The sequence below is a fragment of the Rhipicephalus microplus genome, chromosome 3, assembly GCF_043290135.1.
Source record: "Rhipicephalus microplus isolate Deutch F79 chromosome 3, USDA_Rmic, whole genome shotgun sequence".
Classification (NCBI taxonomy): domain Eukaryota; kingdom Metazoa; phylum Arthropoda; class Arachnida; order Ixodida; family Ixodidae; genus Rhipicephalus; species Rhipicephalus microplus.
In genome coordinates this window covers 46097395-46112239 of record NC_134702.1, presented here as the reverse complement: position 1 = coordinate 46112239, position 14845 = coordinate 46097395, and positions in this window count along the sequence as shown.

The following is a 14845-nucleotide window of genomic DNA, read 5'->3' as shown; positions in this document are numbered from 1 at the left end:
TGCTTGGGCTGTTCCACTCCTGCAGACACAGACTACGTGCCAGGTGACGAAGTTGCTTTGCAGCGTCAGTCCTTGACAAAGGAATCGGAAGGATGTGCTCTACTTGGTGCGATGTACGAGCCGCGTTGTCTGCAGAATAATTACCACTGATCCCGCAATGGCCAGGAAGCCACTGAAACTTGACATCGTGGCCTGTTTTTGTGACGTGGGGAAGAAGCGTGACAATACTACGGCGTCTCTCATAATCATATGGTGGTTTTGGGACATTAAACCTCACATATCAACTCTGATGTTATCAAAATCATTTTGCGAATTTCCTACTCGTGCCGATTGTGTTCTCGTGCATTTACCGTCTTTTTTCGGTAAGTAGGACACTGCTGTTGATAATATTGTTGTTTTAGACGTCGTTACACATTGAGCATTTATTCTCACATAAATTGTTATTTGACCTTATTGTCCCTCGCAGGTAACGCTTGCATGTGTTGAAAAACGCAATAAATAAAAAGTGAGCAAGACAGAGTGATACGACCATATGAGCACGTTGTGGCTTAAGTGAAACTCGGTATTTTTTCGAACCTGCGTCTTCGCAACTCGCGTGGAGAATATAAGCTGGGCGATAAATATTGGCGAAAGTGATAACGAGAAAGTTGAGCAGATAATGAGTGAACAAGAAGAAAGATTCCAACTGCTGAACAATAAGCAAAGAGGTGTGATTCAGTATAGCATTAGCGCGACTGACAGAGTTCTTCGGAAAAATCACGGGAAAGAGAGTGTGCAAATGAATTCAAGGTTAAAAATAGGTGTTTCTATGCACGACTAAAATCGTTCTATGATAAAAGAAAAAAAGTAGAGACAAGTGCACTTTTGACCTGCCGACGAGTGAAGGAAGAGTGAATAAGAAGCGCTCAAAAAAGAAACAAAGAAAGAAAGAACGAAAGAAGGAAAAATAGAAAAAGAAAGCAAAGAAGAAAGAGAAACAGGAAGAAATAAAGAAGGAGAAAGAAAGAAAGACAGGAATGAATAAAGAGAGAATGAAAAAAAGAAAGAAAAACGAGGCAGGTTGTGATCACCTTTTGAGAAAGAAACCAGCGTAGATAGAGAGATATATAAAGATGCATGGAAAGGCAGGGAGGTTAACCAGACGCACATCCGGTTTGCTACCCTGCACTGGGGAAGGAATAAAGGGGAGAAAAGAGGTTGCAGAAAGATGAGAAGGTACACACAATCATGAGCACACTCGGGGAGCACACACAGTCTACAGGCGGTCGCTCAGGTTTGTTGACTTGAGGTAAAGTAGCAGTGCTTTCGTTGCTTTGTGCACAACTGAGGCAGATGCCCAAGGTCCTAGTATCTTCTGCACACAAAATGGTCCGGGGTCAAGTCGATTCAAAATCATCCGGAGCTGGCATCGCTGTGTGTCGTAGCAAGCGCAACTGCACAGGACGAGTTCGATGGTCTCTTCAGCTCCGCAGTAGTCGCATGTAGGAGTGTCTGCCATACCAATGCGAAAGGAGTACACTTTTGTAAATGCAACACCCAACCAAAGGCGGCATAACAGTGTCGCATCGAAGCGGGAAAGTTGTGATGGTAGCTTTAGCTTGAGCGAAGGATCCAATTCATAAAATTGACACCTTTGGAAGCTGGTAGACGACCAGAACGTGCGTGTGAGATCTCGATCCAGCAGGTAAAGTTGTCTTGCTGCATCATTCCTTGATAGAGGAATCGGGACTACACGGGTTTCTTCATGGGCTGAGCGCGCTGCATCATCGGCTAATTGATTTCCGGTAATACCGTTATGTCCAGGCAGCCATTGATATGTAATATCATGCCCTCGTGCAAGAGCTTCATGATGGCAATGTCTTATTTCTTGTACCAGTTGGTCATGACTCCTCCTACGCATGACAGACTGCAAACTCTGAAGCGCTGCCTTCGAATCACGGAATATGGCCCATTTTCCTGGACGTTCTTGAACGAGATATTGTAAAGCAGCCCTTATAGCAGAAAGCTCTGATGCCGTTGATGTAGTAATATGCGACAACTTAAACTTGATTGTCATTTCTGCAGCCGGAATTACAGCGGCACCTGATGAGCTGCTGGATGAGACGGACCCATCAGTGTATATCTGCGTTCAGTCTAAGCGTAAGAACTAATATCTCTAAGGCTACTCAACGCACAACGGTAAGTTTAAAAAAAAGAAGGCAGCAACATTTTGAGTTCTCGAGCAATTCAAGTGTAAAACTTGAGACAGGTGAAAAAACAAGAAAAAAATTCAATGCCACCCGCTCCTCAACACGCGACGCATGTAATGTATTGCTCTAGATCCCTTGGGCGCAACAAATTCTTAGTCGTTTTACGTTTTTACTTCGTTGCAGTGCGCGAAAAGAGTCTCAACTGAAAGCACCGTACACGTCAATCTGGAAAGAATGAACGATTTATATAACCGGGATTGAAAAAACTACAAAAAATAAAAAGACAGGCTGCCATGCGCTTGCCTTCCAGACCATAAATGAAAAAGGCAATGATGCGTTGTAGTGGAGGACGAGGGTGTTCAGAGATCGGCCTGCTCTTCGTCATAACACGCACTCGGATAAACCGAGACCTCTACAGACTCAACACTTTTCTCAACGGTTCTTTTTGTTTGTTTGTTTACTTCTTCCATAAGTAGCAAAGTGGCAGAATGCATGTTCCGAGAAAAGCAGGGAATAAGGATAAGATCATGGCACCAATTTCCTTAATGTTTTAGTTGGAGGGTGACGTAAAGGGTAGGAGGAGATAGATAGATAGATAGATAGATAGATAGATAGATAGATAGATAGATAGATAGATAGATAGATAGATAGATAGATAGATAGATAGATAGATAGATAGATAGATAGATAGATAGATAGATAGATAGATAGATATAGGTATATAGATAGATAGATATAGACATATAGATAGATAGATAGATAGATAGATAGATAGATAGATAGATAGATAGATAGATAGATAGATAGATAGATAGATAGATAGATAGATAGATAGATAGATAGATAGATAGATAGATAGATAGATAGATAGATAGATAGATAGATAGATAGATAGATAGATAGATAGATAGATAGATAGATAGATAGATAGATAGATAGATAGATAGATAGATAGATAGATAGATAGATAGATAGATAGATAGAATATATGTGGTAAACATCACTGGATGGATGGATGGATGGATGGATGGATGGATGGATGGATGGATGGAATATATGTGGTAAACATCACTGGATGGATGGATGGATGGATGGATGGATGGATGGATGGATGGATGGATGGATGGATGGATGGATGGATGGATGGATGGATGGATGGAATATATGTGGTAAACATCACTGGCGCACAATAAATTTCGAGGGGGCTTCTCTGTCCCTCGCCCGACCAGCTCAGACCACACTCCTCGGACCATACCAAACACGAGCAATCAAGTGACACCCCCCGCGCATGCATTGCCTCCACGATGGGGCTCCTGCGCCCTTTCGTTCCCCCCACGCCTCTTTAACCGCAACACTCATTTGGCTGGTAAGGAGCTGCAGGCATGACTGGGTATCGAAGCGGGAAGACGGTTCGTTGAATAAGTCGTGCTGGGGGAGCGTCACGTAAAGGGAGGGAGGGAGATCCGCGCGGTTTTTTTGGAACAGGTGCTTCCCGTCCTTCCTTTTTATTTCTTCACCCTGCCCACATTCCCTATTCCTGCGTGTTCCCTCGCGCGTGTTGTCGCCACCGTCCCCAAATGGAGACGCAATTTAATTTCGTCGTGACGCGGTAACCCTTCAATATGCAAGTCAAGCAGGTGCTGCTTCGCGACTTCGCGCTCGAACTGCTCGAACGACAAGAACGGTTCCACAAGCACGACGTAGGTTGCGGTTAAGGGAGAGAAGAAGCTTGAACAGAGCGAAACGAATGACTCGCGAAAACCCACCGATTGTCGAGATGATGAGCTTGATCTCTTACTGTTCCCTTTTTTTTTTGTCTTTCGCATACGTGCATCTCTTCTTTGTTCCCCCTATTTTCTGAATCCCGAGTCAAGTCTGGAAGGTCTCGCTTATTTGTTTCCTTCACACTTTCTTTTGTTGGTCACACTTCTTTTCCCATTCTTATTCTCCGTGGTGACCTGTTCCTTTTTCTTTGTTTATGTTTTTAATACCACTTCCTGTTCGAAATGAGTTTGAGATGAACATTTCCCCCCTTATTTTCCGTTCAATATTCCAATCTAATTTGACTTTGGCTTCCGCTGTATCGTTCTTTTCGTGATATTCTTGGATATATAGGGCACCGTGTCAAAAGACTGTGCTTTGACTGCCCGGACGTTGTCCCGATAAAAGAATTCAATTCAATCTGTTGACTGCTAGCATTTGTTGAGGGTAACCTCCATTTCTTTTTCTTTTTTGTTTGTGAACATTCGTACATGCTTTCGTAACACGCGCGAAGCCCTTGGCAAGGAACGCTATCACCGTGGTATTTCTGCCAGGCCGGACATACATGGGGAGGTCAAACGTTCCCAGGTCACACCGGCGTAGTAATACATGAGTTAGTGGCCTGGGAGCTTTTGACCAGCCTTGTACGTATCTCCAGAGGCACACGGAAGTAGCGAATCATGCAAATAAATGACGTGCGTTGACGGCACCTAAGTGACATGTACCTTAACGAAAATGGATGCATGACTTTCCCACAGAGTCATGTGAGTCCCACCGGTCCTGGATAAGCTTTAATGCGACGCCACGCCACCTTAAGCAAAACACTATCGTTATAAATCACGTTCCTGTTGGATAGTTATAAAGGATCATTGGAAAGTTGGAGAGTTATAAAAAATGCTCCTCTTGTACAGCGTCTGCCACAACTCTGCGGATGCAGGCTGCCATTGGAGAGGCCTGGTGACGTTCTTCCGCAGAGATGCTGCGGACGCCCAGATAAAACCGTCTATTACTAGATACGTGGAGAACCCTAAACGCCAGCAGCACCTCGCTTAAGACCACGTGGCCGTTTTGATCGCGAGATATCGTCTTTCGACCTTCCACTATATAAGAAATCACTACCGCCTACAGCGCACCATTTACCTTCCCCCCCCCCTCCCCTTTACACACCATGGAGCTTCGCTCTACCATGAAACACTATGGCGCCAGTTACAGACTCGTACGTTTTCTGCCCCATCTTTTCACCATATTACACACCCTGCGATATACCAATCTCCGAGGGTGCATTTTCTGCCAACAAATAGCTAACCTAGACCATATTACGTGGGGGTGTACTTGGAGAACCCACCACCTAATTCTCTACAAATTAATGGTAAGGAGCAGTGGGAGGCTGCTATGTGCAGCTCGGCGCCCAAGGTACATGACCAGATCCTGGATTGGGCCAAGAGGGTAGCGGAAACCTACGCTGGGTAGGCTCCTCTGACAATTTACCACCGCACATTTCCCTTTTGTGATAAATAAAGCTTTTTTGTACTCCTCCTCGCGTCAGACAGATCTGAGCTGGCCATCTCACGTAATTTAGGTCGGTGTCTCATGCCAAGAAAGGCTGATGACGCCAACAACACAACTTTGCATCGCAAACAGCTATGGTAGACATGTCGGCAACGAATTTCATTCAGTTCGGTACAGTTCTTTACGAGCATCGTGCTCTAGTTAGTGGTCTTGCAATATTGTAACCTCGCACTGTTTTTACTGAAGATAAGAATGTCTTTCTCACACATTTTACACACAGAAACGAAGCGTACCGACCACGACGATCAAGATGTGAAGACTGTGAATAAACACTGACCGAATTCAACGAGCGCATTTGCTCGCGTTACCAGCACTGTTAGCATAAGCGGACACTGGATAATGCAGTGTTGGCTATTCGCTCGCTTATTCTGGTAATTATCATGTAGTCATTTTCTTTGCCATGAGTTTTATCATAGGGCCTCATGGAGTGTGAGGTCCACGGGACGGCATCATGCTCTCTCTTGTAGAGTACCTAGTACTCTAAATCGTTACCCACTTTTTTCTAAACTTACTCTTGTCAGTCTTGGCAGTAGTTTTTTTGCTAATGTCAGATAGTACCGGATACAACGTTAAATATTCTCCGTTGAAACAGCGACATTGTCTTAATTTAACCTTGGCAGTGTTCACACAGGGCCGCGCACGGCAATCAAGGATACGCTGAGAGTGCACTTTATAAGTTTAATTGGCAGCTTGTACTCTACATCATTGCTCCTATTTATCATTGTGTTGTTAATGAACATGTGTCACAGTCATTTTTATAATTGCTTGTAAAAATATCCGTACGAACTTCATTTATGGTAACCTTTGTGAGCCTTCGGTGTGTATGGGACTTCATCGTTAGAGGTATTCTGCGAGATTTAACTGCACAGAACGCTTCTGATTATTTTTTATTTTTATTTTTTCAATATTTTTTACGTTTTTATTGCTTATGTGAGTGTGTGTGTGGGGAGAGGGGAGTGGGACATATTAGTATCACGATGATAGCCAACACCAACGTATCTGACTTTCTCGTGTTTTAACAGCGAAGCAGTTCTAAGCTCGAGAAACCCCGTGTCACCTCGGGAAAAAACAAAACTCCCACCTATGACGTCACCTAGCGTTGCCTAGCAACCACACGGCACAGCTGCACATTCATTTCCTAGCTTGCAAACCACTTAATTGACCCCGCCACATTTGGTTACGTGACCGAAATCGCGTAACATCACGTAACAACCAGTCACGTCAAACCACTTAAAAACTAATCACGTGACATCTTTACTAGGTCGGCCACTATAGCTCGGATTCAATCTTGTGCCACTAGTGCGAGCGGTGAACATTTTTTTTTCATGTTTATATTTCAAAATAGTTATTAAGTCCTACGATTGAACTGTCTACCAGTTATCTTGCTTTGTGGTTTGCGCCCATCTAGAAAGTGAGTAACGCAGGTCACGTTCAGTTTCGTCCCTGACTTTGAGCTAGCGCACAGCGTTTGGCGGCCGTTCAAATCCGTTCGTGCTCGCGAATCCCGGCGCGCTTGAGGTGACGTCGGGGGACGCGATGCACCGCAGGATGCCGGGAGAGTCGGTGGCGCGGAAAAAGCGCTGGGCCCGTCGCAAATGAAGGGCTCAACGAGGTGGAAGATTGAAATGAGGGAATCGCGGGACGAGGAGCAAGAAGAGTGGGGGAGAAGAGGGAAGCACCGAGGGACGCGGTTGCGAAAGAGGGGAGACGTCTTTATTTACTCCGTACCTGCAGCTATAGATGGCCCGGTGAAACGTGCGGGTCACGCAAGCGGCACGAAATACGGTAAGTGGTTGGAGAGAGCAAAATATGAAACGGGGAGGACGCACTTTTTTCTCTTTTTTTTTTCCTCGATCATGTCGTTGTTGGGTGAATGGGAGTGGAGCTGGGGATGAAGGTTGATGTAGAGATGGAGGTGGAGGGGAAAGCTTTATTTAAATATGAACCTCATCCAAGCTGAGGCCAGGAGGAAAGAGAGAGGAATGCGGGATAGGATTGGCACTGCGCGAAGAACGAACTGAAAGCTGCCCAGACCAAGAGCCCTCTCTGATAATTTCGTCTCGGTAGTTGACAAGGGGGAAAGATTGTGCGGTGTACAAAAGAGAGGCCGAGAAACCGAGGACGGAAGACGAGGCCCAAGCAAATTGAAAGATGCGAGGGAGACAGCAACCTGGCGTGCAATTCCACGTGGTTTGAGGGCAGAGCGAGGTTTTTAAGGGAACGAGAACGCGTAAAACAAGGACGAAACGAGATCCGAACGACAACAGCGCACGTGCCTTCGTTTGTTCTTTCATCGTTCTTTGTTATACGCGCTGTCCCTCACTGCAATCTATGCGACACCAAATCGTCCAGCGCCGTACCGTTTTGTAAAGATTGTGGATAGCGTATGATTCTGATATCGCTGTAGATGTTAAGGAAAATTTTGGAAAGGGGGAAGCTGTCTCTAGAGGGAGCTCCTATACAGAACCAGTGGGCGTAAATGAAAGTTGAGCACCAAAGTAACAAACAGATAAGTACAGTCGTTAGTTGTTTAGGCATACTTAACCAGACACATCTTTTGTGAAACCTATGGCTCGGCCGTTAGGCGAAAAGGAAACAAGTAGAGCGTGATGGTGCACTTCCGGTCTGGTGTGCAATGCGGGCGCGGAAGTGCGGCTGAATGAGACTGCGATCGCTCCACGTGGAAGTGAAAATGAGAACTGAAGGTTTTCAAAAAGAGAAACCTTTTTTTTTTTAAACCTGAAAAAAAAAATTCCGCGTGCTCGTTATGAAAGCCTCTCGAATCTCTCACTCGTTTAGACCGAAAACTGTGTTGCAAGGACGCCGGGGTCCTTGAAGTGGCACCACTTTTCAATTGCCGAGGTGTATTGGATGAAATACTCGCAGTTCACTGTAGTTGTGGTTGACACCTCGATGTTTGCACTCTGCTTGACAGCTACTGCGTTAGTAAACACGCAACCTACGCGTGTGAACATTTATTGATAAAAACGTGAGAATTTTGTTTCCGATAGCAGTTGTGGCTCCCATATAAACCACACTAAAGCGTTTATGGATGCGTGGCAAACGATCAATGGGTCCATCCGTGCCCTTGCGTACATAAACGAACAAAGGGGCGAACATTGATCAATCGCTGGTTTCTTTCTGTTAGGCACAGCTTGAAGAAACTAACAGACAATGATTTTAAACAAGATATATGAGAAATTGCTTGCGCATTACAAGTGCAGTATAATCAACTAGCCACAGCAATAGGGAGTGATTGAATACAAACTTCGATAAAGCTATTAATAACACTATTGATGACGTCATCATTGCTAACGCTATTGGTTCGATAACGCTGTCAAACCTGCAAGCTTCCCTAACCGATTGGGTTACAGCATCGTTCGCTCCTTTATTATCCACTTTGTTGCATAATTATGTCTGTAATCCTGGAAACGTTAGCCAGCGCCGCTCGCAGACATGGCGGTTACGGCGAGGGTGAAACATGTGCACGCTTCTCTTGCAAGGTGACGTCACTTTGCACGGTGTTTTATAACGAATAGTAAGCTGACCAATAAAGCTTCGTGTTTTAAAGAAAACATCAAAAAGCATACATAAAGAATACAGATTAAGAAAAGTAAATCCGTGAATGTAAAGCTCTCTATTGAAGCATAAAAACATATAACGCACTGAAACTTTATTTGCCCTGAAAAAAAAAACTTACAGGAGCAGGAGCAGAGACTTAAGGCTATATAGCCTGACAAAGGGCCTCTGCTCCTAAATACAGTTTGGCACGCAGGCCACAGAGCATCTGCACATCTAACAAATATTATGAATACACTCTTGCACAAAAATAATACAACCAACGTTAACATAGTCTTACTACGCAGTGTGAAATAAACACGAAAGAAATTCATCACAAAGCAACATTTCAGCAGAGCTGAAAATACAACAGCACAACATGAAAATACCAAATGAGATCTTCGTAGCACATTGCAAAATATTAGAAATGAAAGATATAGAAAGACAAGATATTAGACTAGATATTATAAATCAAACAAACTTTAGGTATCGTACTCAATATCATGATGCATTAGTAAAGTTTTGATAATTGTCTTAGACGGTGTGAAAATGTGATCTAGAAGACCTTGTAGACAATTTAACATTGTGGGTGTTTGGTATTGATCGTGTTTTTTGCCATAATTTGTCCTAAATGTTGGGATTTCGTGGCGTTGCTGACGCATGTGGTAGTTAGTACTTCCAGGTGTGTTCTGAAGACATTGTGGCTTATTTTGTTTGACCCATTGCAAAAGTCTGAAGTAATACAGCTGTGTTACCTTTAACATTTCATATTTTTCAAAGAGTGGTTTAGTTTTCAAATATCTGATAATGCCGTTGTATTGCTCAAATGCTCGTAAGACTCTCTTCTGGAGAACTATTAATTTTTTATAGTTTGTATATGTGGTAGTTCCCCATACTAAGATAGAGTATGTCATTTCAGAACATGGAAGTGGATAATAAAATTCTACTTGTAACCATTTTGGCAAAACAGCGCTGAGATTGTATAAACATCCTATGGTTCTACTAAGTCCTATCGTAACTTATCTACATCTGTATTCCGTGTAAAGCTTTCGGCAAACCATATGCCTACAAACTTCTGGCTGGTGACCTGCTCTATCTCGCTGCCCTCAAATAAAACAGTCACACTGTAGCTACGCGGCTTATTAAGCGGGGCAAATCCTATGTATTTCGTTTTACTAACGTTTAGTTGCAATTTATTTAAACTAAGATAACCAGACAGCTGATATATGTAGTCATTAACCGGCCGTTCAAGTGCTAGAATGGATGTACCACTGAAGAATATGTTGGTGCCATCTGCATACATTATTAACTTGGGTGAACGTGGGATATCGCACAGGTCATTTATATAAACTATGAATAACAAAGGACCAAGTATCGACCCTCGTGGTACTTCTCTTATTATATTTGCTTAAGAATATGTGATTTTGTTTATACAAGCATATTGATAACGGTTTGATAAAAAGTCTTTCAATATTTCAAGAACTACACCACGTACGCCGTACTTGCTAAGTTTACACGTTAGTGCTTCGTGGAATTCAGAATCGGGGTTTAATCGATTACTTTTCTTAATCCCCTAACAAGAATACGGATGGCTAAATTTTCGGGACAGTAAGAATGAAAAAAAAACATTCCCACAGAACACCGTAGTCTTTGCTTTCGCTCCCGCTTTTCCGGAGAAAGTTGCACATGAGCAGGAATAATTGACACATGTGGGTGGGTGGCAACGCGCATAGTAAATCTGACTTACAAAGCTGGTGGCGTTTTTTGATACGTGTCGCAAAACTGAAATGGTGCTTACGTTTATTACCATTAGCTACTTCGTCATCGTGTAAAACTTGAATTCAGTTTAATACAAGAATAATAAGTAAAGAACATAATTCACAACGCTTTATGGCCTTTTTTTTCCCAATCCCCAGGAAATACTCAAAAAACAATCTGAGTTTTCGAGGCATTTGAATGCAATCTCCCTAAAGACATTTAAAAGCTTAGTTTTTTGAAACGAAAAAACTCCATTGGGTACGACACCGCCTCTGCGCAAACGAAAAAAAAACCAATTCATGACACGACGTTATGGCAGTGATAGCCATCTCTCTACACTCAATCGTCCAATTTCTTTATCTTTTTGTCCGCTTCGCGGAAATCAATCATTTAGTACATCGCTGATGAATGAAGTGTATGGTGTGTACGCCATAGAACGTTACAGTATCTGTTCAGGTATGTTTTAACAGCAAAGCCTGTTATTTAGGTCGGTCGTAAGAAGTTTGGCGCGTACCAAAAGCTATCATCAACGTGACTAGGTATGTGCCACCTGGTCATGAAGCTTTGCGCCAGCGTGCCGGACGTATCAAGTACTTCTCTTCTTCTCTTCTTTACCCTCTCTTTCTTTTTCTCTCTTTCTTTTGTTCTGTCGCAGTGCCCCCTTCCGACTACTTCCTTCCTCCACGCCAAGAATCGGACTGCAATCAAAGTGCTTAGCGCGCAGCACTTCAGTTTCCACAGGCAAACGCGAAAGTTGTGCGTTCCATTTCATATTCAGTCAGCAATGAAATGTAGCAACGTTAAATGGCCCTTTCTGCTATTTCAGAAACCCAACGTACAAATGTGGTACTGAATACGTTAATCTGTTGTGCTTTCAAACACAAATTGTGTGTAAATATTTCTTTGGTATTTATTTTTAGAGATTGGGCTGCCCGTGACAATGCATATACGAAGTGGAGGAAACTCAATGGAAAATCTGTAATTATTATCGCACTGTAACTGTTTTGTAGCGTGAGTACCCGACAACTGCACGATGGTCACTAATGGATGATGACGACCTATATAAGTACAGGCAGAAAGAATATAAGACTATTTAGAATGCGATGTCCTTAAACGTACACATGCGTTGCAGTATAGAGCACCGCCGCGGTGGTATAGTGGCTAAGGTACTCGGCTGCTGACCCGCAGGTCGCGGGATCGAATCCCGGCTGCGGGGGCTGCATTTCTGATGGAGGCAGTAATGCCGTAGGCCCGTGTGCTCAGATATGGGTGCGTGTTAAACAACCCCAGGTGGTCAGAGTTTACGGAGCCCTCTACTACGGCGTCTCACATAATCATATGGTAGTTTAGGGGCGTTAAACCCTACATATCAATCATCAATCGTAGTGGTATAATACTAGCTTCTCGAGGACGCTTACATTCATGCAGAGATTCTGTAGCGGGATCTGTTTGCTTGGCTTCCCACCTGACTAGCATAGAAGAGTTTAATCAGTCTACGTCGGGGTTATCATGGCGTTATTGATTCTCCTACGTTCAATTAACTTGATAAAAATGGTGTCCTTAGCTTGTCTGCTTCCGTTTCTATCTTCTCTCCTTAGCTAATGCTGTTCCACTGCATGGTAGCAAAACAAAGTTTTTCGTTTGTTATGCCTTTCCAGTTTCATTTATCTTCTCTACAGCCCTAAGTTTATGCAGATGAAAAAATTCACCATAAAATTTCTGAGAAAAGACGCTTTAGCAAAGGTTCGGTTCTCATTCGTACTCGTTGATTTCAGGCGGCATTCGCTATCAAATGGTGTGGCAACAAAACACATATATATTGGGTGACCTACTTCATCCATTGCTGCCTACCAGAGGTTACAAAATTATGCCTCAAAGTAATTGAGTTACGTTACTTTCTTCGAGCGCTATAAATTGTAAATCAGTTACATTTCAAATTACTGTTGGTAGAAAAGTATAAAATTACCTAACGCATTAGATTTAAAAATAAATGATATTTCTTTTGAAATCATTGAAATAATTAAAAAGAAGTCTGTCATCGTTCATAATCTCATATACACTTTATTTCAATCACATACATGCCTTATTATCTCCCAGATTTTTGTTCCACTTTTCACGCTTGAGGCCTTGCATTCAGATTAACAAATATGTCATTTTTTATGGTAATATTTATGGCACATGAAAAGTGGACATCGCATATTTTAATTTATAGTAATTGAGAAATAACCGGTAATTTTTGGGAAATTACTAGCCTAGAACCCCAGGTGGTCAAAAATTACGGAGCCCTCTACTACGGCGTCACGCATAATCATATGGTGGTTTTGGGACGTTAAACCCTACATATCAATCATCAATCACTGTATTATTGAATTCTATTCACTTTCACTACTTTGTATCGACCTTGAATGAATGAAAGAAAGAAAAAAAGAAAGAGAGAAAGAAAGAAAGAAAGAAAGGAAGGAAGAAAGAAAGAAAGAAAGAAAGAAAGAAAGAAAGAAAGAAAGAAAGAAAGAAAGAAAGAAAGAAAGAAAGAAAGAAAGAAAGAAAGAAAGAAAGAAAGAAAGAAAGAAAGATAGGATTGATTCATTGATTTGTGGGGTTTAACGTCCCAAAACCACTATTTGATTATGAGAGACGCCGTAGTGGAGGGCTCCGAAAACTTTGACCACCTGGTGTTCTTTAACGTGCACCCATATCTGAGTACACGGGCCTACAACATTTCCGCCTCCATCGGAAATGCAGCTGCCACAGCCGGGATTTGATCCCGCGACCTGCGAAAGGAAGGAAGGAAGGAAGGAAGGAAGGAAGGAAGGAAGGAAGGAAGGAAGGAAGGAAGGAAGGAAGGAAGGAAGGAAGGAAGGAAGGAAGGAAGGAAGGAAGGAAGGAAGGAAGGAAGGAAGGAAGGAAGGAAGGAAGGAAGGAAGGAAGGAAGGAAGGAAGGAAGGAAGGAAGGAAGGAAGGAAGGAAGGAAGGAAGGAAGGAAGGAAGGAAGGAAGGAAGGAAGGAAGGAAGGAAGGAAGGAAGGAAGGAAGGAAGGAAGGAAGGAAGGAAGGAAGGAAGGAAGGAAGGAAGGAAGGAAGGAAGGAAGGAAGGAAGGAAGGAAGGAAGGAAGGAAGGAAGGAAGGAAGGAAGGAAGGAAGGATGGAAGGATGGAAGGATGGAAGGATGGAAGGATGGAAGGATGGAAGGAAGGAAGGAAGGAAGGAAGGAAGGAACTAATTAAGTCACTGTATTATTAAATTGCTATTCTACAAAAATGTTCTAAGACATTACAATTTACAGCAACACAGAGAATAAGTTCCTATAATCTCACTAGTGTGATTTCAATTGTGCTAAGTCTACTTTTCACCCTTTTGGTCTATCTCTGCTCGCATCTTTCGTGGTACATGGGTGCGTCTGAAGGGAGTCTGCCGAACCAACCACTCTATCTCCTCAACGTTCCCTGTAAACAGGCTTGCCTAATCCCTTTTGTCTAGAAAGAAGAGATGAGCAACACAAAGCCGCCACTTCTTTTCTCCACAGCCTTTTCGCAATCTAATCCCTGCGCGCATGACAGGGCCCATAAGACAACGCCAATTGCCTGTCGTAAACTATGGTTACGGTGAACGCCTCTTTTCGTGTTCGGCCTCCACGCTTCATCCGATTAAAACCGTGCAGTGGGCAATGATGGCTGTATTGAAGGTCGGCAAATGAAATGGGCAATTCACAAAGCTGTCTGGAGGTGAGAAGCAACAAAGAAAGAAAGCATGAATAAATCAAAGCTGTCTGGAGGTGAGAAGCAACAAAGAAAGAAAGCATGAATAAATGAATGAATGAATGAATGAATGAATGAATGAAATAAAGAATGGAAGAATGAACGAATCAATGAAAGAAATAATGAAATTAAAATGAAAGAAATAAAGAGTGAAAGAAATAAAGATTGAAAGAACGAATGAAAGAAAGAAATCATGAATGAAAGATTGAAAGAAATAGTGAAAGAAATAAAGAATGAAAGAACAAATGAAAGAAAG